The sequence below is a fragment of the Papio anubis genome, chromosome 8 (genome assembly GCF_008728515.1).
Source record: "Papio anubis isolate 15944 chromosome 8, Panubis1.0, whole genome shotgun sequence".
NCBI classification, from domain to species: Eukaryota; Metazoa; Chordata; class Mammalia; order Primates; family Cercopithecidae; genus Papio; species Papio anubis.
Window position 1 is genome coordinate 34,668,150 of NC_044983.1, and position 27,070 is coordinate 34,695,219.

Consider the following 27,070-nt stretch of genomic DNA (forward strand, 5'->3'; position numbering starts at 1 on the left):
CGGACGAAAGTGAGGGTCAGAAGCGGAGAGGATACTCCTTAGTCACCCACTTCTCTGTGTCCTGCGCACACTGGGCACCTGGGACATCACAATTGGGCTGGTGGTAGAGCCAGGGTGTGGAGGAGTGCGCAGGTGAGGGCGCCTACGAGAGGAGTCAAAGGACAAAGGGCTAGGCCCCTCCACTGGGCCAGCTGGACTCTAGCCTCAGGGACGTCTTGCTCCTGGGGTTAGGTGTGTGGCCCTGGATGGGCCCCCGCTGTGGGGCTATGGGGGGTGCAGGGCTGATCCACCAGAGCCTTTCCTGCCTGGCGCCTGGCCTAGGCGCTGGCTAGCACGCAGTGGACCTGTCTTGGCCAGCCCTTTCCCCTGGGTTACAGGGTCAGAACCTGCTGGAAGCACAGCACAGGACCAGCCAGATCCCACCAGGCTCCCCCGGCGCCTCTCCAGTGCCTCTGTGCCTCCTGGAGCCAGGTCTGCCTTCTCCATGGCGGCTCTGGCCTCGAGAGCTGCCACCCTCACTGTGCAGTTTTCCAAGTAGAGGACGTGGTGCCCTGACCTGACTGGATGCTGTCCTTTACCACATCCCTTCCTGGCAGGCAGGGTCTCCACTTCTTTTTACAAATTTGCCTGAAACCGTTCCTCAGGTCATTCAGGTGGTCATGGCCCAGCCACTCTGTGATTCCACAGCTGGCACTCTGTCCGGTGTGCCTCCTGATCATGGATACAGGATGTATTCTTATTTTTTCCTGCAGTCCTGGGGTACTTAGCACTGTGGCATATCTGTAATAAGCACACGCACACCTAGAAGGAGGTCTTCAACATGTAAGTTGACCGTGGTCCACTCTGGGCTCCAGTCCTCTACAAAGATGTAGGGCAGGGACTACCAGTTGTCAGCACAGCACCATCCCACATTGCTCTTCCAATGGAGCCTTTCAGCCCAGATAGTCTTCTTTGTCTGGTGGGAAGGATCCAAGTATGTAAAGATTATGTTCTAGATCAGCTTTGGTCTATCCTAAAAGAAATTCACCAGTGGATTATTCCATATAGATAAAATTCAGTTTCTCTGGTCTTCCTAGAATGTGTCTAGAAAGCAAGTATATTATTTATTTACAAGTTAATAGTGGGTTAATGTTTTGGACTAAAATATGACCAACATAATTTGGTCATTGTGAGCATGCCAGCTCGGTCCACTCTTCACCACACATTATGATACCCTAAATATAAGTCTAGATTTTCTTATCCCCAAGAGAAGGACATACTCTTGGGTGTCTGGACTAGTGAAACATGTATGAAAAAATATTCGGCCACTTTACATCTTTTTATTGGAGAATTGGAACCATCTACATTCAAAGATATTATTGAAAGGCAAGAAGTTAAAAAAAAAAAAAAAAAGAAACAGTGCAGAAAACATGATTGGGGAAAGGTGAGGGAGAGCACCAATTCCACCTAAAATTATGAAAACTCTAGAGTTTGTATTTAGCTGGCTTCCTCCCACCTTCTTTGTGTGGCCAGCTCTGCTGTCTTCCTCACCTTGCTGACACTGAGCAGATCTGTGTGTCTCTTTGCTGCTGCACAGGGACACAGGATCAGTCAGTAACAAGATCAGAGGCAGCAACAGTGGATGCCTGACTTGGGGTTCATTGAGTATGAGTGGCTAAAAGCTAGGGCTTTACAGCAAGCAGCAAAACAACTCAAACTTCTCGCAGGTAACAAAAGACAATAGATTTGGAAGTCAAATAGCTGTGATTTCTAATCCAGACTTCCTAGCATGGCCTTAGAGAAGTGTCTAACTCTTCGTATCCATTTTTCTCATCTAGGGGAGCACAAGAAATGAACACTTAGCACAAACATATTATTGTGACAATTACATCAGGTAAGCCATAGAAATGACCTAACACGACGGCTTAAACATGGTAGGCACTTATACACCTGATCTAAGTGGTATTAGGAAAACAGGGGGTGCTCTTTGCTGTACTAATTATTCATATGAGGATTTAGAGCCTGCTAAAAGCAATGGTAGCATGTGGATTTGTGTGTAACTCTGAGTGATTGACAACATCTGCTTGGAGAAATGGGATGAGAATGATTTTGAGAAAGGCTCAGCAAGAAATAATGTGGTGTTTTGAGTGAGAAAAGAGAGAATGGGGGCCAAATATGCCAAATACGCTATTTCACAGTTAGCACCAGTAGACAAATACAAATAAATAAAACTAATACACAATAATATACATATCTGATCTTCAAGCACCACATGACCTAGCAGGCAATAAACACCAATAAACTGTCTGGGTGCAGTGGACAGGAGCTCAAGAGTAGCCAGGGCAACATAGTGAGACTCCATCTCCACAAAACAATGTGTGTGTGTGTGTGTGTGTGAGCTAGGCATGGTGGTGCACACCTGTAGTCCCAGCTACTTGGGAGGCAGAGGTGGGAGATCACTTGAGCCTGGGGAGCGGTCCAGGCTCCAGTGAGCTATGATCATACCACTACACTCCAACCTGGGTGACAAAGCAAGACGTTATTTCCAGACAAATGAACAAACAGCCAACTAAGTATTATAAAAGCTATCATACTTTCTAGTACCTGAATAATCTGGGCAAATACTGTTGGCATGCTAATCACACAAGGGAGTGCCACTGAAAGCTTCCTAAAGGGACAATGACAAATAGCCATGTGGAAGGCAGAGGGAAAGTAGCAGGTATTCCTCTAAGACACAACAACACCGTCAAAAGCAGAGTCAGGTAAAACTTCACTATGGAGGTCAAAAGCATGTAAATTTGGATAAGAATATTTTTATAGGGAATTGGCTGGAGAGGAAATGGTTGAGATAGGGAGGTCTGTGTACCACATTAAGCTCTACTAAGGTACTTCATTGACTTGACTTGGGCTACGCAGGAAGGAGCGATCCAGTTCATAGCTCCCAGAAATCCCCATTCACATGTGTTGAAAACAATTTGCTTGACAAGTTGAAACTTACAAACTGATGAGATGCCATTCATTTTTATATGCAGCTTCATTCTACTGACATGATCTGTGCCACTTCAGTAATGAAGTAGAACCTAAAGATGGATTAAAATTGTGTGTACCTATAGTTTATTTTTCTGATTGATTACCATTGTTTCATCATAAATATAGGCAAAAACAATAATGGAAAGCATGGATTTCTAGTGGACAGCTTTTGTTCATTTGGTTTGCTAGGACTGCTATGTCCTTTCTTCATTACTAATTATTTTCTCATGCCCCTGGGAAGCCTGTAAAAATTTCCCCTGAAATAATTACCCATCCTGCCTCTGTGTATCCAGAGCACATTGCTTATATCTTTGTCATGGTCTTTGTTCTATTAAGCCAGAATCTTGTTAGTGTTTTCATTTGTAAGCTGATGGAAGATGTCAGCTCTGTTCTGTAAACTTCTGAAAGACAAGGACCAGAGCTTATTTGTCATTGTACCTCTCACAATACTCAGTCCTGTGCTTTGCAAACAGCAGATGCCCAATAAGTGTGTGCCTGCATGAACTGACTGATGAATATTATTTGATGTTTGAATTTTAGTCATCATTATAATGGCATTGGTCATCTATCAAGTTTACACTATAGTTCATAAAGCTGTGTTTCTAAATACTTGCCATGTTATCAAGTTATTTTTATTCCAAAAATAGATTAATGGATGAAGGCTGCAATGAGCTTAAATCAGATATTTGTGGCTTATGAAAATAAAGCACAAAGCAACTACAACTATGACTTTGGTTATAACTGTAGGATAGTAATACATTAAACCAACTGAACCCTCAGTAGACACATTAAGGTTTTCAGTTTTTAGGGTAAAATTCCACTGGTTTTATAACAAACAAGTATCTTCTGAATTTACATCAAAGAATTACAATGTCTTATTTTAACCACACAGTAGTGTGTAGTTAAATGTGGGGCATGTTCTAGGTCTAGCGGAGATTAGAGGACTAACTGAGGAAATGATGACTAATGAAAATTATTTGTTAAGCCTAGAAAGAACTGCAGGAGGAGTGAACTATGATAATTATGGGCAGAAGAAAGGAGAGGTGACTTTTCAAAAAGAGAAGCAACTATAACTTTTTCTGTTTCTTTAATAAAGGGCTATGAGGAAGGCATGGAAGACAAGGATAACTCAGGGAACAGAGAATATGGCAGCACAGATAGTGTCACTTGGGGTTTTGGGAAGGGATGTAGATACTGGCTGCCACTCAGATCATGTGGGATAATGACCCCAGAACAGGTTTCCACCTTCATTAATACACAGGAGGTACCATTCAAATATTTGATTTCAATCAGTGACACATTTTGGCATTCTATGAAATGCAATGTGATTTTAATTACATGTTATTTCATCATGTTACAAGTGTACACTGAAATAACAATACATTTGGATTATCTGCGATGGAGTTTAGATAGTTTCAGGAATGTTGCTGAGTGGGTTGCTTAGGCAAAGGAGATAAGCAAGCAAGGTGACATTCACGGAAAATAATTCTCATGGAACTGATTTTCACAGGCATTGACTCGAATGTGCCAGCTCCATAAGATGCCATGGATACATAGAGGAAACCATCTCAGTTTTAAAGAGGACTGACTTTGTTTCAATGCTCCTTAATTTCCAAACTTGTTTTAACTCTTCTACCAGAGACTGACTCTTTTAGATCTCAGTCCAATAGTCCCAGTGATTGCGGTGCTCACACCTTTACATCATCAACAATTCCATATCACTGTGGACATACCTTCCATTAACTATTGAAGTATTTCCTAAGTAGAGTAGTAAGACAAAGCCCAGGGTCATGAATTGCTGAAACTCTAAAGCCATTGCAGTTTATCCTGGATACCTTTTGTTCTAGTTCATTCTTTCTTGGCTTTTAGGTATAACTTTTTTCTTCCATAAAATTTTACACTCAGGGTAGAAAGCCATTGCAGTTTATCCTGGATACTTTTTGCTCTAGTTCATTCTTTCTTGGCTTTTAGGTGTAATTTTTTTCTCCCATCAAATTTTACACTCAGGGTAGAATCTAGAATTAGTTAACTAGACTTTGATATGAGTTAGACACCATGTTCACAGATATCATTGACTTTTAGATATGAAAATGATTGTAAATATATCCTAGTCCAATCTCCATATGTTGTATGTAAGAAAACTGTGTCTCAGAGATAAGCTTTGGATTCCACAGCATGTTAGTGGCAGATCAGGGAGCCTGGAGCTTAGGTTAGAGAGTACGATAATTGCTTTTGATTGCCAACAATGCAAGGCCCAATATAAATAGCCTTAAGAAAAAGGCAGGTTTGGAAGTAAGAAATATGCTGGCTCATGTAATTGGCCATTCTAGGGGATGATCTAAACATGGCATGCTTTTCCTTCTGCCAGTTTTCAAATGTTCTCCTCTGGAGTCACTTTCATTGCCACTCTGCTGCTCTTTGGTGCTTCTATGATGGCTACCAGCAGCTCTAGGTTGGATACCTCATTTACATTCTGGAGGAAAAGAGAGCCTTTTTATCTCAGCATTCTCAGCAAAATTCCAAGGTTCACACTAACTTGTCCAGCTGAGATTCCATGACTTCTGCTGAACCAACTGTGTGGACACCGAGAAGAAGATTTCTGACATTCTGCAGTTTCGGTTCCCCAGAACAGTGTATCAAAACTAAACAAGTAAAGAAACTGCTTCTTTCACCAATATAGTCCTGGGTATCCTGTGAAGCTGGCCTCCACTGGTTACAGAGGAGTGTTGGGCAGGTGGCTGGATGCTCATTGCAACTAGGATGAGCAGGAATTGACACTCAAATCATACCTTTTGTTCAGCCCTGTCGCCCACTCTGTCAGTAACCATGACTGCCAAGGACTTGAAGCCTGCATGCTTCTCTGGGTTGCATGGTACACTCAATATTTTTTTCTCCCACTGCCCCCTCTCTATGATGTTTTATATGTTATGAGTCATGGAACTGTGTTATATATCTCAGGTTGGCCCACAGGTAATGTTTCTACAGTGGTATCCCATTCTCTTTCCAAATACCTGCTGCTGTCCAGTCTGTAGACAAAGGCCGGGGAGTAACATCAAAAGTAGTAAAGTTCTTCCTTTGAATTGCCTCTGAGTCTCTGGCTTTTCCGGGATTTTTCACAACTGCTTGGACCCTGCTTTTGTGTTTCCTTAGGATTTTGCTCACAGAGTTACTGTGCACTTGGACCTCACAAATTAGAGCTCGTGGGGTTTGATACCACATCCAATAGGATAGATAGTCAAAGTCCTTACTCTTTCTGTCCCTTCCAAAAGCTGCTTGATTTCTGCTCACCTCCATCTCAAATTTTCTTACAGTTTTCCCTACTACTTCACCATCTATAGCTCCAAACCTCCTCCGGGGAGTTCATATGAGGATGATGATGTCCAGGAAGGTCAAGTGACTTTTCTAAGGCCACAGTATTAGTAAATAGCAGAGTATGACTAAGTCTCTTAATGATAATTGTCAACTTAATAGAAAAAAGCGGAAACAATTATCAAACTACTGAAATCACTTTCATTCCAGCACATGCTGAATACTTTGGCTATAGCAATGCTCAAAATAACTTCCAAATTTACAATTTAGGGCAACGGGTGTGAGAAGGTAGACATTAGTCACAATGAGACAAAACAAGAGAGAACTGATCGTCTATTACCTTAAGCATTCACCTTTCTAGGAAACTATCAGGAAGTCAGAAAATTGCATAAATATAATGAGAGTATGACTCAAAGTATTTTTCCTTAAACTTAATAGTAAAAATATATAATCTCTAAATTATTACTTGTTTTCTTGCTTCAAGGTCAAAGTGAATAGCACATCTTTGGAATGCTCTCCATTAGGAGTGATTGACAAGAATTTCTTGTAAATTAACTACTCCCAATGTAAACATATTCTTGAATAAAGGAATGAATGTATGTCCGTTAAAAGCACGTTACCGTTTAATAAATCAAGGAAACCATTGCCTATTAACTAGATGACACACTTGAAAAAATATATATTTTTTTCTGACTCTGAATTCAGTATTTGGAAGTTCAAACTCTTCTAGTTTTGATTTCAAGGCAGATAGTCTCATGTAGACCTGTAAAATATCTTATTGAAGAAATCAGAAAGTGACCTCTTCAAACTGAATTAATTTTATTCAAGTTCAATAGCAGAAAAAAATGGTTTAGATTAAAAAATAGCTCTAGTTAATTATGACATTCCATTCTACTCTGATTCTATCAAATTTTCAGATAAGGACTGATCTTTGGGAGCTTATCAGAGCTGCTAGAATATTTTTTCTCTTCATTTAGACTTTAAATCTTTCTTAGCAAATTGCACAATGCTGCTGATTAGCTGATATCTAGTGATTCTTAAAGTTTTGACTTGAAAGATGGTAATTGCTAACATAGTACTGCCATGAGTTTAACAGAAGAAAAATAAAGTCAAAACGCTTTACTTTGACTTTTTCTAGAATACTATTATTTTTTCTCTTTGGCAATGCTTTCCAAATCCTTTGCTTCAAGCTGATCTTGGTAATTAAAAGAATGATTTTTAAAACTCTCCAAAAGGATTCTGCATATTAAAATGCATTAAAATGCAATGTTCACAACACAGGATATTTTACTGTAACTACCTATGGAGGGTAAAATGGGAAGGAAATTAGGTGCTTCCTCTATATTCATTGCTCATGCGTGTTTATTAAAATTTAGTTATATAAATGAGAACTTGACACATTAACAAGCAGTTACATGACTGTTAACTCAATTTCTTTTTAAGGACTTGAGAAAATAAGGGAAAAATGAAAGTTAAAAAGAAGACCCTGTTTGTTGAACTGCAGCCATTTCATTCTCATGAAAATGGTATGTTCATGGCCAATGCAGTTAATTTACTGGTGAACAAAACTAGTCCAAACTAGTTCATTGAAATAATATAGTGCAAACTCATTGACCTCAGAAATGACCTCAGAAACTTATATCTAAGCTTAAAAGGGGTCATTGTCCGGGTGCGGTGGCTCATGCCTGTAAGCCCAGCACTTTGGGAGGCCGAGGCGGGTGGATCGCCTGAGGTCAGGAGTTCGAGACCAGCCTGGTCAACATAGTGAAACCCTGTCTCTACTAAAAATACAAAGAAATTTGCTGGGCATAGTGGTGGGCACCTATAACCCCGGCTACTCGGGAGGCTGAGGCAGGAGAATCACCGGGAGGCAGAGATTGCAGTGAGCCAAGATTGTACCATTCCACTCCAGCCTGGGCAACAAGAGTGAAACTCCATCTCAAAAAAAAAAAAAAAAAAAAAGGCTGGGGGGCATTGTACCCAAACAGGTAGGGGGATCATTCACATAAGTTACTGGACATTGTGGAAACATAGCAACTAGATAAAGTATGTAATTTCCCCTAGACTGAAGTGTTATCGTGGAGACACAACCAAAGTGAGCCATGTAGTAGAAGCCTGGTGGGGAACATCCATGCCAAAGTGTTAGTGACACCTGGCTGTAGCCAGCCCTGGAGATGGACTGACAAGTAAGAAGTCCTCACCTGGACTTCTTATACTCATAAATACTCTGGATAGCAATCATTGTGAGTGAAAGGAAGATTTAGGAAGAGTTGTTACAGGCATTCCAAGAGGTCTGACTTTTAAAAAATGCTACAAAATACATGGTGAGTTGCCCAGTAACATTAGCCCAAATCATAGATAGATTGATCAACCAAATCCCATCAAATCAGCAAATATTTACTTAAAGGCTGTGTAGAAGGAGTAATAGAAAGAATAGAGGTAAAAGAAGAATCATACATACCATTTATCCTCTAGATGATATTAGTCAACTTAGAAAGAATAAAATTTTCCCTCTTGAAAACTCTGGTTTGAGCCAGCACAACTGTTCTCAATCTACATGAAATGCTGCTCTTGACAATAGAGTGACATTTAAACGCAGATTTAAAAATGTGCCATGCTTAAAAAAATAATTAACCACTTGTCTCAAGGCATGTGACAAAAATCCATCCTCTATAAATGTCTTTGATAAGAAATTTTCATATAAAATTTTTCCACATTAGAATGTGTGTGTTTGTCTGTGTGTGTGTGTGTGTATGCGTAGGGAGCTTCTGAAGATAGATATGAACACATTATTGAGTTAGATCATTGTGACATCTGATGAAGGCATCAAATAAACACAAAAATAAACATTCGCTGTATTTGCCTTTTATTTTTGATAAATGCCTACACATTCCACTTAAAGTGTACAAAGAACTGGATCAGGGGACATACACATTTTGGCAGAGCTGAGGAGGTAAGGAAAGATCTATACCACAGTTAGCAGTGTGGTATTCTCACTTTGAGCAGATGGCATAAAAGGCCAGATTCTGGCGAGAGCTTGGTGCTACATTGGGAGAAGCACACCAACGTTAAAATGCTCAAAGCACAACTTTTGTAAACTTCACAATTTAGTTCAGAGGCTTTCATGAGTAGTGAGTTAGAATTTTTGCTGCCTATTCCAATAATTAGATCTTCTCAAAATGACTCTTCTTCCCTTTACCATGGTAAGCCCTTTTAGAATGGCTCATGAACTAGGTTAGAGTCATTGAAGTCAATTTCAAGATCTGGAAATACCAGAAATAAAATTAGAAAACAAGAAAAATATTTACCTTTGAATCTTCATAGACCGAGAACCTAATAGACATTTACCAAATAATAACCAAGAAATTATTTAGGAAATACTGAAGGAATAACAAGTGTCTACTATTTTAGGAAACCTTGAATGGAAACATAAATGGAGGAAAGATTTACAGGTAATTTTATTTTTCTTCTTTGTGGCTTTTTATCCTTTATCACAGTATACAATGATCATTCTTATTATAACTTATAAAATTTTGCATTTTTATAATTGTTTGAAATATGCTGTTCTGTCAGACTGAAAGTTTCATTAACAGATGGTTCCGACTATTGTGTTTATTACAATATCCACAGTCCCTAGGATAAGATCTAGCAAATGCGTGGTAAATATTTCTTATTCGATTAATTGATAAATGATGACTGAATGAAGAGTAAATGAATAAAAAATAAACCATAACCTCTGTTTCCATTCCCACATGTAGGGAGGTTGACAGCCACCAATCTGTCCAAACAGGTAAAAAGTTAAACAAATTGAAAAATCAATCCACTCTCCTTAGATTAATAAGGACGGACCCAGGTCAAACCTGTGTGTCTTACCTCCAGGACTTTGACCAGGTTCTCACGGTAAATATGGAAGAAAAATCTCCCCTAGCTTCTAGCAGGGAAAGAGAAAAGGAGATCACTTAGAAATATTCCAGAACACTTTGTTCTTCTTAACAAGGTCTATTCTCAGCAGAAACTAGTTAACCAGAGCCTAACTTATGGGGATTTTATTAGAGCTGATCTAACCTGCGGTAGTGAAATACCCAACTCCAGTCCACTCTAGCCTTCCATGTGCGAAAAAAAAATGACCAAATCCCGGCCCACTGTAGCCATGCTGTTCTACCTAAGAGACAGGGGAGAAAAAGCACTGAGAAACAGTTATGAAACTCACAGTTCAGAGGCATAGGCTCATTAAAAGACTGAGACTTAATCATAGCACTATAGAATGCTCTGACCACCTCATTACTAACAGACTATTTACAGCAATATCTCCTAATTAGTACGTCCTGTTCAGTTAACAAGAAAAATTTACAACACATACTAAAAGGAAAACATACAGTTTGAAGAGACAGAGCATACATCAGGATGAGGCATGTCAGGGGTGTTGGAAATATTATACAAGAAATATAAAACAACTTATGATTAGTATGCTAGAGCCTCTAAAGTGGAAAGTAGACAGCATGCAAGAACAAATGGGCAATGTATGCAGAGACATGGAAATCCTAAGAAAGAACCAAAGGGAAGTGCTAGAGACCAAAAACACCATAAAAGAAATGAAGAACGCCTTCATAGGGCTTATTAGGAGAGTGGACTTGGCTGAAGAAAAAGCCTCTGAACTTGAGGATATATCAATAGAAACCTCCAACATTGGAAAACAAAGTGAAGAAATAGTTCAGAAAAGAACAGAATATTCAAGAACTGTGAGAAAACTACCAAAGTTAGAGAGATGTGTAGTGGGAATATTAGAAGAAGAAACGAAGGAAGAGAAGCAATATTTAAAATATAAAGACTGAGAGTTCTCTCAAATTATTGTCAGACTCCAAATCACAGATCCAGAAAGCGCAGAGAACACAAGCAGAATAAGTGCTAAAAGCATTACAACTAGGTGCATATCATTTTCAAACTACAGAAAATCAAAGGAAAAAAATTCTGAAAGAAACCAGAGGGGAAAACACAGCTTACCTATAGAGGAGGAAAGACGAGAATTAAATATGACTTATTGGAAACCATGCAAAGAAGAAGAGAGTGGAGTGAAATATTTAAGTGTTGAGAGATTTTTAAAAAGCACACCAATCTCACCAATCTAGAAGTCTGTATTCTACAAAGTTACTTTTGATAACTGAAGAAAAAATAAAGGTTTTCTCAGACAAACGGAAACTGGAGGGAATTTGTTGCCAGTAGACCTGTCTTGTTAGAAATGTTTAAAAACATTCTTTAAAGAGAAAAAAGCAATACAGGTCAGAAACTTGCAACTACATACAGAAAGAAAGGGCATAGAAAAGAAGTAAGTGAAGGTAAAATAAAAGCTTACTTTCTTATTCTTCCCCCGCTCCCGCAAGACCTGTCTCTCTCTGTTGCCCAGGATGGAGTGGAATAATGCCATCACAGCCCACTGCAGCCTACATCTCCTAGACTCAAGTGATCCTCCCACCTCAGCCTCCGTAGTAGCTGGGACTACGTGCATGCACCATCATGCCCAGCTAATCTTTTTGTAGAGATGAAGTTTCACCATATTGCCTAGGCTGGCCTCAAACTCTTGGGCTCAAGCAATCTCCCTGCTTCGGCCTCCCAAATTGCTGGATTTACAGTAGTGAGTCACCATGCCTAGCCTATTTTTTAACTCTTGTTTGATCTAACAGATACAAGTTTGTTTGCAACAATAATGGCAGCAATATATTAATTAGTTATTAAATTTTTATTTAATAACTCAAATTGCTGGATTTATAGTAGTGAGTCACCATGCTTAGCCTATTTTTTAACTCTTATTTGATCTAACAGATACAAGTTTGTTTGCAACAATAATGGCAGCAATATATTTAATTAGTTATGCTTATATATACATTTTATGTATATATATGCTCATGTATAAGTGAAATGAATGGCAGCAATGATACAAAAGATGGGAGAGAAGAATTCGAATTATTTTGTTATTATAAGGTACTTACAGTACCTGTGAGCAGTATCATGTTATTTGAAAGTTACCTTGAATGGCAGGTGGAGGGCCCATCCTGAGTGCATGTTGCATCATTGCTGTCTTTTAAAAAAAGTAAGTAATCCTGAATTAGTCATAAATATTTATTGCAAACTCTAGTTTTAAAAAAAGTATAACTGATATGCTAAGAAAGGAGGAAACAATGCAGTCTTACAAAATGCTCAATTAAAACAACAGTAGGCAGAAAAAGAGTGGAAGTCAAAAACAGAAACAAAGAAGAAGGGTAACAAATGGAAAACAATAGCAAATGTGGTAGATATTAATCTAACATATCAATAATTACTTTGAGCATCAATAATTAAATGCATCAATTAAAAGATAGAGATTGGTGGCATGGATCAAAACACAAGGCCTGACATACGTTATCTACAAGAAACCCACTTTAAATATAAAGATATGTATAGCTTACAAGTAAAGGAATGGAGAAAGTTATACCATGCTAACACTGATAAAAGAAATGTGAGAGTATCTATATTAATTTTAGATAAAAGAGACTTCAAAGGAAGAAATTTATCAGGAATAAACAGGGGCATTAAATACTGATAAAGGGATCAATTGTCCAAGAAAACATAACAATTCTTAACATGTATATCCTTAACAGCAGAGCATCAAAATACTGGAGATAAAACTGATATAACTGCAAAGAGAAATAGATATAACTGATATAACTGCAAGGAGAAACTATTATAGTTTGCAGACTTCAACAAGTCTCTATCAAAAATAGACAGATACAGCATGTAGATAATCAGCAAGGACATAGGTGAGCTCAACAGCAGCACCAATTAACTGAATATAATTGACATCTTTAGACTACTTTATCCAACAACAGTAGAGCACATTCTTCTCAAGTTCACATGAAACATTCACAAAGACTGCCTATGTAGTAAATCCAAATCAATTAACAAGCAAACTCTTGGAACCTGTAAGAGATGATAGCAAAAATGCAGGATGCAAGGTTAATATATAAAAGTCAATTACTTTCCTACATATCAGCAATAAAAAAATGAAATTTGACTTTTAAAACAAAATATCATTTACATTAGCACCACCCAAAATGAAATATGTGGCACAAATTTAACAAAATGTGTAAAAGATGGAGATGAGAAAAACGATAAAACTCTGATAAAACAAATCAAAGAGGAATTAATGAAGAGATTGCATGGTTATTGATAGGAAGACTCAAATTGTCAAGATGTCAATTCTTCTCACCTTGATCTAGGAAACTCAATGCAATCCCAATGAAAATCTCAGCAAGTTATTTTGTGGATATCAACAAACAAATTCTAAAGTATACATGCGGAGGCAAAACATCCAGAACAGTCAACACAATATTGAAGAAGAACAAAATTGGAGGGCTAAAGTATTTAAATTAAAAAAAAATAACAAAAGTACAGTAATCAAGACAATGTAGTATTGGCAAAAAAATAAATGAATAGATTAATGAAAAGTAATAAAGAACCCAGAAATAGACCCACATACATATAGTCAAGTGATCTTCAACAACGAAGCAGAGACAATACAATGGAGAAAAGATAGTCTTTTTAACAAATTATTCTGGAACAACTGGACATCCACATTTAAAAAAAGAATCTAAACACAGATTTATACTCTTTACAAAAATAAAGTCAAAACTGATCACAGGCCTAATGTAATATGAATTTTATAAAACTGTAGAATATAACAGGAGAAAATCTAAATAGCCTTGGGTATGATAATGGCTTTTTAATTTTTATTTTTAGAAACAGGGTCTGTCTCTCTGTGTCACCCAGGGTGGAGTGCAGTGGCATGATCATAGCTGACTGGAGGCTCGAACTCTTGAGCTCAAGTGATTCTCCTGCCTCCTCCTCCTGAGTAGCTGGGACAACAGATGCATGCCACCATGCCCAGCTTATTTTTTTAATGTTTTGTAGAGATGTAGTCTTGTTATGTTGCCCAGGCTGGTCTTGAACTCTTGGGGTCAAGCAATCCTCCTACCTCAACCTCCCAAAATGCTGGGTATGAGTCACTATGCTCAGCCAATTATGACTTTTTAGATACAACACCAATGGCATGATCTATAAAAGAATTGATAAGCATGACTTCATTAAAATTAAAAATTTCTGTGCTGTGAAGGACACTATCAAGAGAATGAAAAGCAAAGCCACAGTCTGGAAGAAAATATTTTCAAAAAACACAGCTAATAAAGGATTTTTTTCCAAAATATGCAAACGCCTATTAAAAATTAACACTAAGAGAACAAACAATCTGATTATGAAAATGAGTCAAAGACCTTAACAGTCATTTCATCAAACAGAATATATATCAAATTAACATATGAAAAATGATCCACATCATGTGTCATTAGGCAAATGCAAATCAAACTATAAGATACCACCACACATCTGTTAGAATGGCCAAAATCCAGAACACTGACAGCACCAAATGTTAGTTAGGATGTGGAGCAACGGGAACTTTCATTCATTGCTGCCAGAAATGCAGCAATGAATTTCCCTCTGCGTATATACATTAGAAATTTTTTTGCCAGAAATGCAAAGTGTTACAGCTGCATTGGAAGACAGTTTGGTTCTTTCTTACCACACTGAACTACTCTTACCATACAACGTAGCATCAAAGCTTCTCAGTATTTAGGCAATAGAGTTGAAACATATCCATACAAAAACCTGCACATTGATCTTTACAACTACTTTGATTATAATTGCCAAAACTTGGATGCAACTAAAATGTCCTTCGGTAGGTCAATGGATCAATAACCTGTGGTACATTCAGGCAGTGGAATATTATGCAGTGCTAAGAAGGAATAAGTTATAAAGCAATGAAAGGATGTGGAGGAAATTTAAGTTTACATTAGTAAGTGAAGGAAGCCAATCTGAAAAGGCTCATTGCATTGACCTTCTAAAAAAGGCAAAACTATGCAGACAGTAAAATATCAGTAATTGCTAGTGGTTGGGGGGACAGAGGGATGAATAGAACACATAGGATGTTTAGGGCAGTGAAAATACTTGGTGTGACATGATAATGGTGGATACATATTATATATACATAATATATACATATTATACTTTTGTCCAAACCTACAGAATGTGTAACACCAAGAGCAAACTCTAATTTAAACTATGAACTTTGGGTGATAATGATGTGCTAATGTCAATGCAGGTTCATCAGTGGTAGTAAATGTACCACTCTGATCAGGGATGTTGATAGTGGGAGATGCTATGTATGTGTGTAGGCAGAATATATTTGGGATACATCCATACTTTTCTCTTAGTTTTCCTGTTAATGTAGAACTGCTCTAAAAACAGGAAGCCTTTTAAAAATAAAAATAATAATTAAAAAAATCACAAAGGAGCCAAAATTGGAATTAAAATTTATCACTAGGAGTATGGCCCAAGAAAGTATTATACAGGAAGGAGCGACCAAGCAAATAAAGAGCTAGAACACACTAAAAATTTAAAAATAAATAATTATCACTCATTTTTTTCATAGTCTAATTCTAAACTTCTTGATCATTTTTCACTCTAAATCTTATTTTGCTTCATATCCTCTGAGCTTCTGACATCATTATTTGGTTTCCTGTATATGACTTCCAAGTAACCCAGATCAATCTTATTATGCACCATCTGGAATTTCTCACTGCCTTGGCATGCCCTCCATATTGCAATCCCTGGGACCCAAATTTGAATGAATCATATACGAGGTTAGTATGATCTTTGACACAGTGCTGTGTGGGCTGCTGAATTTACTGCTTTCGCCTGACTGGGGCTCTGTGGCTAGATGTCCCAACTACATACAAGGTTTCAGCATACGCTGGGGGCCTACGATCCCTGTGTTGGCCATACTCCACTTAGCTCAGTCCTGACCATTTTCTGTGGTGACACAGGCTGTAGGTAGGTTTTCAAATGAAATTCAGAAAATCACTCACCTTTTGAAGAAATGTGTCTCAAGGCAGAAAGAAAAGGTTGACATCAGCAAAAATGGCGAATTAGAGAATTCCAAAAGTTTATTCCTACACAAAAGCAACAAATAAACTGGCAAACTGTCAGAATTGACTTTCACAGAACTCTGGAAACTAACCAAATATAACCAAATGCTTGCAAAAAACAGAGAAATGCTTAATAAAGAAAAACCAACCGAACGTCAATAAGAGAGCTTTGTGGCATTTTAACTTACCCTAATCCCACCCCCCAGAATTCTACCTATATCTGGTAAAACTATCCTTCAAAACTGAATAAAAATTAAAACATTTCCATTCAAACAAAAATTGGGAGTTTGTTACTAATAGATCTGCCCTACAATAAATGTTAACAATAATTGTTCAGGCTGAAATGAATATACTTTTGGTTTTTAACTCTTTTTCTTATATAATGAAGAAAACTGCATAATTCAATAATTATAAATTGATGGTGATGGCAGCACAGTATAAAAATACACAATCTGTGACAATAATAACATAAACAGAAGACAACAATATCATGTATATACTAACAAAAACAAATTGGTATTAATCTGAACTAAATCATCATAAATTAAGATGTAAATTGTAATCAGCAGAACAACCACTAAGAAACCACTAAGAAAATTACTAAAACATATTTAGTAAGAGAAAAAAAGGAAATTGTGATTCACTAGAAAATATTTAACACAAAAGAAGACAGTAATGTAGAAATTGAAGAACAAAAAAGATATAACAAATCAATGAAAAATGGCAGAAATATTTTTTATCAGTAATTACATTAAATGTAAATTTAATAAACTTTCTAATTAAATGGTAGAGACTTGCAGATTGGATCAAAAATGATCCAACTACAGACTTTCTACCAAACACTCATTTTAGATGTCAAGACACACATAAGTTGAAGGTAAAAGTATGGAAAAAGATATTTCAGGCAAATAGTAATCAAAAGAGAGCTGGAGTAGCTATACTAATACCAAACAAAATAGACTCAGATACAAAAATTTTTTTAAAGAGACAAGGATATTATATAATGATAAAAGTGTCAGTCACCTAAAATGTTGTAACAATTAGTTGATTTATGCCCCCTAATAACAGAGCATCAAAATATATGAATTGAATAACAAAAGAATTGATGGGGGAAATAGGTAGAGACTTTAATACTCCTGTTTCAGTAATGAAAAGAACAACCAAATATATGATCATCAAGAAAAAAGAAGATTAGAGTAACACATAAATTAGCTAGACCTGACAAACATGCACAGAACAATCCACTCAACAATAGAATACACATTCTTCTCAAGTGAAAATGAAACATTACTCAGCATGGACCATGTATGTGGCCACTAAACCAACCTCAATAAATCAAAAAAGATGGAAATCATACAAGGTATCATCCCTGATCATAGTGGAATAAAATTAGAAGTCAGTAGTAAAAGAAAATCTGGAAAATGTACAAATATGTGAAAACTAATCAACTCAAATAAACAATCTATCAAAGAAGAAATCACATAAAAATTAGAAAATTATTTGAGATAAATAAAAATGAAAACATAACATACCAAAATGTATGGGGATGCAGAAAAATCTGTGCTCAGAGGGAATTTATGGCTATGAATGTCTACATTAAAAAGAAATATAGATTACAAACATATAGTTCAATTTCTACTGTAAGAAATTAGAAAAAGAAGAACTAAACTCAATGTAAAAGAAAGAGAGGAAATAATAAAGATTTAGAATGGAAATAATAAAAAAAAGAATAGAAAAATCAGGTGACTCAACAAAACCAAAATTGGTTCTTTGAGATAATCAATAAAACCGACACATTTTAAGCTAGAATGACCAAAAGAAAAAGAAGATCATTGAATTAATGACACATTTGAAGTTGGAGTGGTAGTACCAACAATTACTCAAACTACTAAAATAAGGATGAAAAGTAGAACTATTGCTATTAACCCTAAAAAAACGATTTTTAAAAAATATTATGATAACTTGTGTTCCAACAAATTAGACAACCTAGATATAGCAGGCTATATCAAAATTGCAAAAAGTGGTGGCTCAATCCATTCTTCTGGGCCTTTATGATCTAGACTCAAATTATTTTGGAAGTATCTGTAACTCGTACTTATGGCAATTAAAGTTTAGACAAAAGCCCATGAGTGCTGTCCAACAGTGACCACTGGGATTTTGGAGTAATATTTTCACACACGGTGGTATGATACACATCATCTGAAAAATAATTATTGGCTTATTATTGGGCCTTAATTTAAACTTCCCATATGACTGAAGGCCATATAATATTCTTGAAACCTAAAATACTCATAATGTCAGAGAAACACTCTAACAAGGAGAACAGTGCCAAGAAGAGTTCCATAATAAAATGAAAATGGTTTATACAGGAAGACGGTACTGGAAGAATGCAAGATAATATTCATAGTATGCATGATAAGGTAGCCCCTTTTCCTTTTGGACTGACTTTGTAACCACTTGAGGAGCTTCCAGATTTTATGATCACATGGGCAGTATCCTATTAATAACTCTTCATTGACCAAGAAGAAGTTGTTTGGTTTATGAATTGCATTTCCAAGGTGGATGGACAGCATCCTGTTTGGAAGACCATCACATTACAACTAACTGATGGAAAACTCTGATTGAAGAAGGTAAGAACAAGCCATCTCTGGCTAAATTGCATGCTGTTTTCCTTGCAGTGATGGCGGAATTTAACAACACTGAAAGTTCTAACGTTTGGGTATATATTGATTCATGAGTGATGGCCAATGACCTGGCCATATGGGCAGGCAAAAGCAAAATGGAAAACTGAGTTATTAAAGGGACACCTGAATAGAGCACGGTCCTGATATAAATCACTCTATGGGAATTTAAGGGATGCATTAAAGTAGAAAATATAGATACCCATCAAAATAATCTTTCCTTAAGTCTGTCTGTACTCCAAACTTACTCCTTCAAATGTTAGACATATTCATGCTGATGCAATTGCTATATCAGGCATATAAATGCTCTATCAAAATAATCTTCTTAATTGAAAAGGCACTAGAACCAGTTAGAACCAGGATATCCCGGTGCACTCCCTTTAGGTGGCCACCTAGATCCAGAAATGAGTGTACATGAGGTTTCTGCAGTAATGCTGAGATGAGTGATTATCGATATATTCCTCTCATGTCTTCTAAAAGCAAAGTACCATCCTAAGAGATAGAAATTGTAGATGGCTATGAGACAGACCTCCAGGGGAAAGGCCCGGCATATATTCAGCACATAGAAATCACTGGATCACTACCAGTAACCCTGGGAAACTATAAATGGGTCCTGACAGTGGATAGACATTTGATCTCGACTGGGCTTTGCATACTTAGTGATAGATGCGAATTGTATTAGTCTGTTTGGGCGACCATATCAACATACACAGACTGGATGGCTAAAACTACAGATGTTTATTTTATCACAGTCTGGAGGCTGAAACTCCAAGATCAAGGTGCTAGCAGTATTGGTTTCCGGTAAGGTCTTTCTCCTTGGCTTGCAGATGATCATTTTCTCACCATAGTCTCAAACGGTCTTTTCTCTATGTGAGTGTAGAGAAAAAGAGAGAGAGAGAGAGAGAGAGAGAGAGGGACTGATACTAATAAGGAAGACCCAGCTTTTTTTGGTCCAGAACATGTATTGTAACTGTATTGAGACCACTAGTACACAATGTCAACAACATTCATAATGGATTAATTAACAGAAAAGGGGCTTTAGGAGAGCTAAGTGGCAGACTAAGCATCATGGGATAAGCTGAATTTGCTTTTTTTTTTTTTTTTTTTTTTGAGACAGTCTCACTCTGTTGCCCAGGCTGGAGTGCAGTGGTGCGATCTCGGCTCACTGCTGCAACCTCTGGCTCCTAGGCTCAAACAATTCTCATGCCTCAGCCCCCCGAGTAGCTGGGACTACAGGCATGTGCCACCATGCCTGGCTAATTTTTTGGTATTTTTAGCAGAGACGGGGTTTCACCATGTTGGTCAGGCTGGTCTTGAACTCCTGACCTCAAGTAATCTGCCTGCCTCGGCCTCCCAAAGTGCTGCGATTACAGGCATGAGCCACTGCACCCCACCAAGCTGAATTTGCTTTTAATGAGGAGTGGCATTTAGAGGAAGAGTTCTTAACTAGATTAGGCTGATTAAAAGCAAAGGATTGGAATAAGCAAAGGATTGGGATAAGCATGAAAAGAAGATGGGGATTTAGTGAAGTGGGTCATGCAGGCTCCACAGATAATGGTGGATAAAGTTAGGACCCAGTGTTGGGAAAGGGATAGTACCCTGACCCAGCAGGACCTCTTGACTACGTTAATAAAGGTGGAAGACAAAATAGTCATAGTGCAACAGCTCCCCTTTCTGGCTACAAAGGGCACATCTATGGGAATCTCATGGACCTCTGTATTCATGGGAAACCTCTAAGGGCACTTGCAATTTGCATTGATGCACTCTGATTGTACTCACTCCAATAATACATCAGAATAAAATATATTCTGTAGTACAGTTACCAAGAAAAATAACAATTCTTAATAACACTATTTTCCTCCTCATAGGAGGCAAGTGGGCCCCATTACACAAGAGCGTAAAATTGATACCAGTCGTGGCACAACTCTGTTAACTGAGACAAAGTGATTGGCTTTATCCCTAACTGTCTTGGAACCCAGAAATAATTGAATCGTGGGCTAATTGCAGTAACAATTATCCATCATGATATCTGGCATATGACCAAGGTCTGAGTCTGTTAAGGGAAATATCTCTGTAATTTTTACTGACTTATTCTGTGTTAAAACTGTACTGATTTGTTCTGTATTAAAACTGAATTGTGCTGTAACTATATTGTGATATCGTGCAACACTGGCATTTTGGGTTAGATTCACCTACCATGTGTACATAAGTCATACGATAATACCAGATAATCAAATACGTGGAGAGACTGAAGTAAAGCCTCCTCAGGATGTAATACAATGGAAAGTGAATGACCCAAGAAAGAATGGGATTTAACTACCATCAACTAATTTGTATTCTATTACAAATAGAAGTTGGTGCAAAAGTAATTTATTTAATAAATCGTTCTGCACAAGCTTATCACAAGGCACAATAATGGTATATCAAGAGAACAGTGCATAATCAAATTAGTATGAAAATAAGAAAATGTATGTAATCCCTTTAGAGAACAGATTTTTCCTTAAGTCTGTCTCTACTCCAAACTGACTCCTTCAAATGTTAGGCATATTCATTCTGATGCAATTGCTATATCAGGCATACAAATGCTCTATCAAATGCAGATGCTCCCCAAATCTGATCATTTTACTGTAAGAGAACCCATGCCAAGAGCCAGAGTGAGAGGGATTGTGTGGGAAATGATAAACTTAGCCAAATACTGCACATTCCCAAGAAGAAGCTGTCTTCAGGACTGGCCCTTGGCTAACAAATGTGCTTCATATCGAACACCTGTTTCTGTATGTCTGTGGCCTTGGGCCATGCAGTATCAGTTTGATGAGATAGTTTATGTTAACAAATGTGATTTACGGCGAATTTCTCTTTTTCTTTGAGGGGCTGGAACTTGAGTAGATGAGATTTTGTTGTGTAGTTGCTACATGCCAACAAGAGTGACACTTCATTAGAAATCTTAGGCAGCAAGGCTTGGTTGAGCTTCCCTTGTTGGTGACACTCTGCACGTGCTGGCATAAATTATTGCTGGGAGAATTAAACATGTTCATATGATACTACTAGGAAAAGACAACTGGAAGCTTGCATCTGGTTTCTTCTGGACGTTTCCCATGCATTTTTTCTTTAATTAGTTTTAATCTGCATCCTTTGGCTTTCATAAATCATAGCTCTGAATGTAACAGCTTATGAGTCTTTGAGTCCTTCTCACTGAGCCTGCCAGTGGTCTTGGCAATCCCCGACACAGAAAATTTCCCAGTACAATAAAGGGCATCTGTAAAAAATCCAGAGATTTAAAATCATACTTAATGGTGAAAGACTGAAAACATTCTTCCTGGATCAGAAATAAAACAAGGATGTTCACTCTTGCCATCACCTATCTACATTGTACTAGAAGTTCTAGCCGGGACAATTAGACAAGAAGAAATAAATGTATGCAGATTTGAAAGAAAGAAGTAAATGACTTATATTTGTAGATGGCATCATCTTATATGTAGAAAATCTTAAGGAAACCCTTCCACTCACAAAATTATTAGAGCTAATAAATGGGTTTAGCAGAGTTGTAGGATACAAGATTAATATGCCAAAATAAGCTGTATTTCTATCCAATAGGAACGACCCATCTGGAAGAAAATTAAGAAAAAAATTGCATTTACAAAAATAAAGCAAAAATTCCATTCCACAAAAAATAAAGCACTTAGGAATAAATGTATCCAAAGAAGGGTAAGACTTGTGTACCACAAGTCATTTTTGAAACACACAAAACACTGTTAAAAGAAATTAAAGACCTAAATAAATGGAAAGAGATCCTGTATTCAAGGGTAGGAAAACAATACTGATAAGATGGCAATACTCCCTCAAATTAATCTACAGATTCAATGTAATCTCTATCAAAATTTCAACAGACCCTTTTTTGCATAAATTAGGACAATGATCCTAAAATTCATATGGAATTTCAAGGGACCCGAAATAGTCAAAACATTCTTAAAAAATAAGAAAGTTGGAGAACTCATATTTCCTGATTACAAAACTTACTGAAAGCTACAATTATCAAAACATTGTAGTTCTAGCATAAGGAGACACATTTTGATCAGTGAATAATAATTGAGAGTCCAGAAATAAACAAATATGCCTATAGTAAATTAATTTTTGCTAAAGATGTCATGACCATTAGATGTGGTAAGAATGATGTCTTCAACAAGTGGTTCTGAGGCAACTGGATATTCACACACAATGAAATTGAACTCTATCTTACAGCATATACAAAATTGAACTAAAAATGGTTCAAACTCCTAGATGTAAGAGCCATGTATTAGTCCATTCTTATGCTGCTATCAAGAAATACCTGAGCCTGGGTAATTTATAAAGGAAAAAGGTTTAATTGACTCACAGTTCTCCAGAGCTGGGGAGACCTCAGGAAACTTACAATCATGGCAGAAGGGGAAGCAGACACGTTCTCCTTCACATGGTGGCATGAAGGAGAAGTGCCAAGCAAAGTGTGAGAAGCCCCTTATAAAACCATTAGATCTCATGAGAACTAACTCACTATCATGAGAATAGCATGGGGGTAATTGCTTCTAATGGGGGTAATCACTCCCATGATTCAATTACCTCTCATGGGGTCCCTCCCATGACATGTGGGGATTATGGGATTACAATTCAAGGTAAGATTTGGGTGGGGAAACAGAGCCAAACCATATCAAGCCAAAACTATACAACTCTTAGGAGGAAATGGATAAATTCTCATGATCTTAGATTCAGCAATATGACAACAAAAACATATGATCAAAAATTTAAAAAAAAAAAGTGGGCTTCATTAAAATGGAAACCTTTTGTGCATTAAAAGGCATTATCAAGAAAATGAAATAACAACCCATAGAAATGGAAAATATATTTGCAAATCATACATTTAATAAGGGTTTATTATGCAGAATATTAAGGAATTTTTAAAACTCTTACAACAAAAAGACAACCCAGTTAAAAAATACACAAAGAACTTGAATAGACATCTCTCTAAAGAAGATGTACAAATGGTCAATAAACACATGAAAGGATATTCAGCATCACTAATCATTAGGAAAATTCAAACCATAATGAAATACAAGTTCACATCCATTAGAATAGCAATAATATTAATAATAATACATGTTGGAAATATTGTGACAAAATTAGAATCTCTGCACATTGCTGCTAGGAATGTAAAATGGTACAGCTGTAGAAAGCAGTTTGTTGGTCTCCCAAAATGTTAAACATAGAATTATCATATGATCCAGCAATTCCACTCTCAGGTATATATCCAAAAGAATTTAAAACAGGGATTCAAACGGATACTGTATATTAATATTCATAACAGCAATATTCAGAATAGTCCCCAAAATAGAAGTGACCCATGTCCATGAAGAGAATGAATAAACAATATGTAATATGTACCTATATTGACCTATAATGAACTATTAAGATAATGAAGTACTGATATATGCTCCAACATGCATGAACCTTGAAACATTAAGTGAGAGAAACCAGACATAAAATGTCACATACTGTATAATCCCATTCATATAAAACATTCAGAATAGGAAAATCAATAGACACAGAAAGTAGATATATGGTTGCCAGGGCTTGGAGGGAGAGATAATGGGGAGTGCCCATTAATAGGTAGAGTTTCTTTTGGGAGGCGATTGGAATGTTCTGGAATGAGGTAGTCATGATGGCTTCACAATCCTGTGAATGTACTAAAAGCCACTGAATTATCGTGATGGTTAATTTTAGAAGTCAACTTGACTGGATTAAGGGATACCTGGAGAGCTCTGGAGAGCTGGTGAGGCATTACTTCTACATGTGTCTGTGAGGGTGTTTCCAGAGGAGATTGGTGTGAGAGTCTGTGGACTGAGTGAAGATCCACCCTCACTGTGGGCAGGCACTGTCCAGTTGAGTAGGGGCCTGAACAGAACAAAACGGCAGAAGAAACATGAATTCACTCTCCTGTAGTTGGAACATCTTTCTTCTCTTGCCCCTGGAAGTTAGAACTCCAGGTTCTCTGGCCTTCAGACTCCAGAATGCATCAGTGGCTCCCTGAATTCTCAGGCCATCTGCATTGGATTGAGAGTTATTAATACATCATCAGCTTCCTTGATCCTGAGACTTTCAGACTTGGACAGAGTGAGCATTCCTGGGTTTCCAGCTTGCAGACTGTCTGTCATGGGACCTCTCTGTTTCCGTAATCACCTGAGGCAATTCCCCTCATAAATCCCCTCTCGTCTCTCTCTCTCTCTCTCTCTCTCTCTCTCTCTCTCTCTCTCTCTACCTATCTATCTTATTGGGTCTGTCGTTTTGGAGAAATCTAACTAATACAATTATATACTTTAAAATGGCTAAAGTGGTATGTTTTATATTATGGAAATGTTATCTCTATTTAAAAAAAGCAGAAGAAAAACCAAAACTGGCCTCCTCTGAGTGTTTTGGTTAAGGAGAAATAAGAATCTTGGTTGGAGGGTCATGTAGTGTTTTCGATGCTGTTACAAAGACTAAAATTAAGTTACTTGGAAGATAATTGCTGAACTCCTTGAAGTTTTAGGGCACCATCTTTTAGCGCATGCCTGCCTCCACACACGTGGTTTTACTTTTTCTCAGATTTTATTTTTTCTACCACATAGATATTTGCCCTAAGACTTAGATCAAAATTCTCCTCTGTGAAGCCTTAGAAACTCAAATCAAGTCAGTCAAATAGAGAGCCAGACATGTGTGCTCTTATCCTAGCTTGGATACTAACTGTGTCCAAGGCAGGCCACCTAATCTCACGCCATCTCAGCTTCTCAATAAAATGATTGTTCAGATCAATCTGAGGACAGTCACAGTGGGTAGAAACTAAGATGACCAAGAGCTCAGAAAGACCTCAGAGGCTACAATTTATTGATGATAGATTGTAGGTCTGTATTAGTCTGTTTGTATTACTATAAAGAAGTATCAGAGACCGGTTAATGTATAAAGAAAAGAGGTTTCATTGGCTCGTGGAAGTGTAGTGCAAGAATCTGCTTCTGTTGTGGGCCTTAGGAAGCTCACAATTATGGTGGAAGGTGAAGCAGGAGTAGACACATCACACAGTGAAAGTGGGAGGAAGAGGGTGAGGGAATGAGGTTCTAGACTTTTAAACAACCAGATCCCAGATGAACTAACTGAAAACTCACTTATCACCAAGGGGGTCGTGCTAAACCATTCATGAGGGATCCACCCCCATAATCTGATCACCTCCCACCAGGTCCCACCTCCAACATTGGGAACCACATTTCAACATAAAATTTGAAGGAGACAAACATCCAAACCATATCAAGGTTTTACTGAAGATCTTTCATCTTTGCACTTAGAACCATTGACTAGCACATGCATTTGTAGACATTGAGATGCATATCATTTCTTGAGCCATGGGGAATTAGTCCCATAGTATCCTCCCCTCTGGAAAATGAACATTCACAAAGGTAGGATGAGCATAGCAGCTCAGAAACTGGAAAATAAACTTATTGTTTTATGTTCCTGGCCAGGGAGAATAGGAATCTGGCGAGAAGAGAATGGAAAGATGACAGATTTGGAAGCTGTGTGCAGGAGCGTTAAGTGCCTATGGGGAATACACCGGAGCATATTGCCTGTGTACACTTTCTGGAGCAGTTGCTGCCAGCACAGACAAACAAAGCCTATTTATCGAAGAGCACTGTTTCAGCTTCCCCGCAGCTGCGTCAGAGAGTACAGCGAGGCTTCTGAGTCCATACAAAGCTGCCGGCTCAGGGAGAATGGTCGACAACCTTCAACATACACTCTTTTCAGAATGTGGGAAGACAAAACACAAAAGAGCCTTGCAGAATAACCTCTGGTAAAATGTGTCTGAATTCTTTATTAAGCAATTGAATGTAGCCTTTCTTGCTGCAAGTTGGATAGGCGCTGGGTATCTGTGAAGGGAGGGTGTGGAGAAGAAATGAGAGGTAAATTTTTTGTGATTAGGCAAACCTTTACATTCAGTTTTGCAGTGAGTATTACTCAAATGGTTTGTGAATTCTACAAAGCATGCTGGAATATTTTTCATTAACATTC

General features: G+C 37.6%; 2 long non-coding RNA genes across 2 annotated transcripts in view; one reads left to right on the plus strand and one right to left on the minus strand.

Annotated features, from left to right (window-relative positions):
- The first annotated feature begins 145 nt into the window (after positions 1-145).
- LOC108587203 lies at positions 146-26,608 on the plus strand. Its single transcript, XR_004185793.1, has 4 exons — positions 146-231; positions 1,818-1,873; positions 9,730-9,770; positions 26,527-26,608. It is a non-coding gene; the product is annotated as an uncharacterized LOC108587203 (long non-coding RNA).
- LOC108587204 overlaps positions 20,311-27,070 on the minus strand; it is a 72,946-nt gene continuing 66,186 nt past the window's right edge. Inside the window, exon 3 of the long non-coding RNA XR_002523762.2 lies at positions 20,311-22,265. This is a non-coding gene — a long non-coding RNA (uncharacterized LOC108587204). The remainder of the gene's footprint in view (positions 22,266-27,070) is intronic.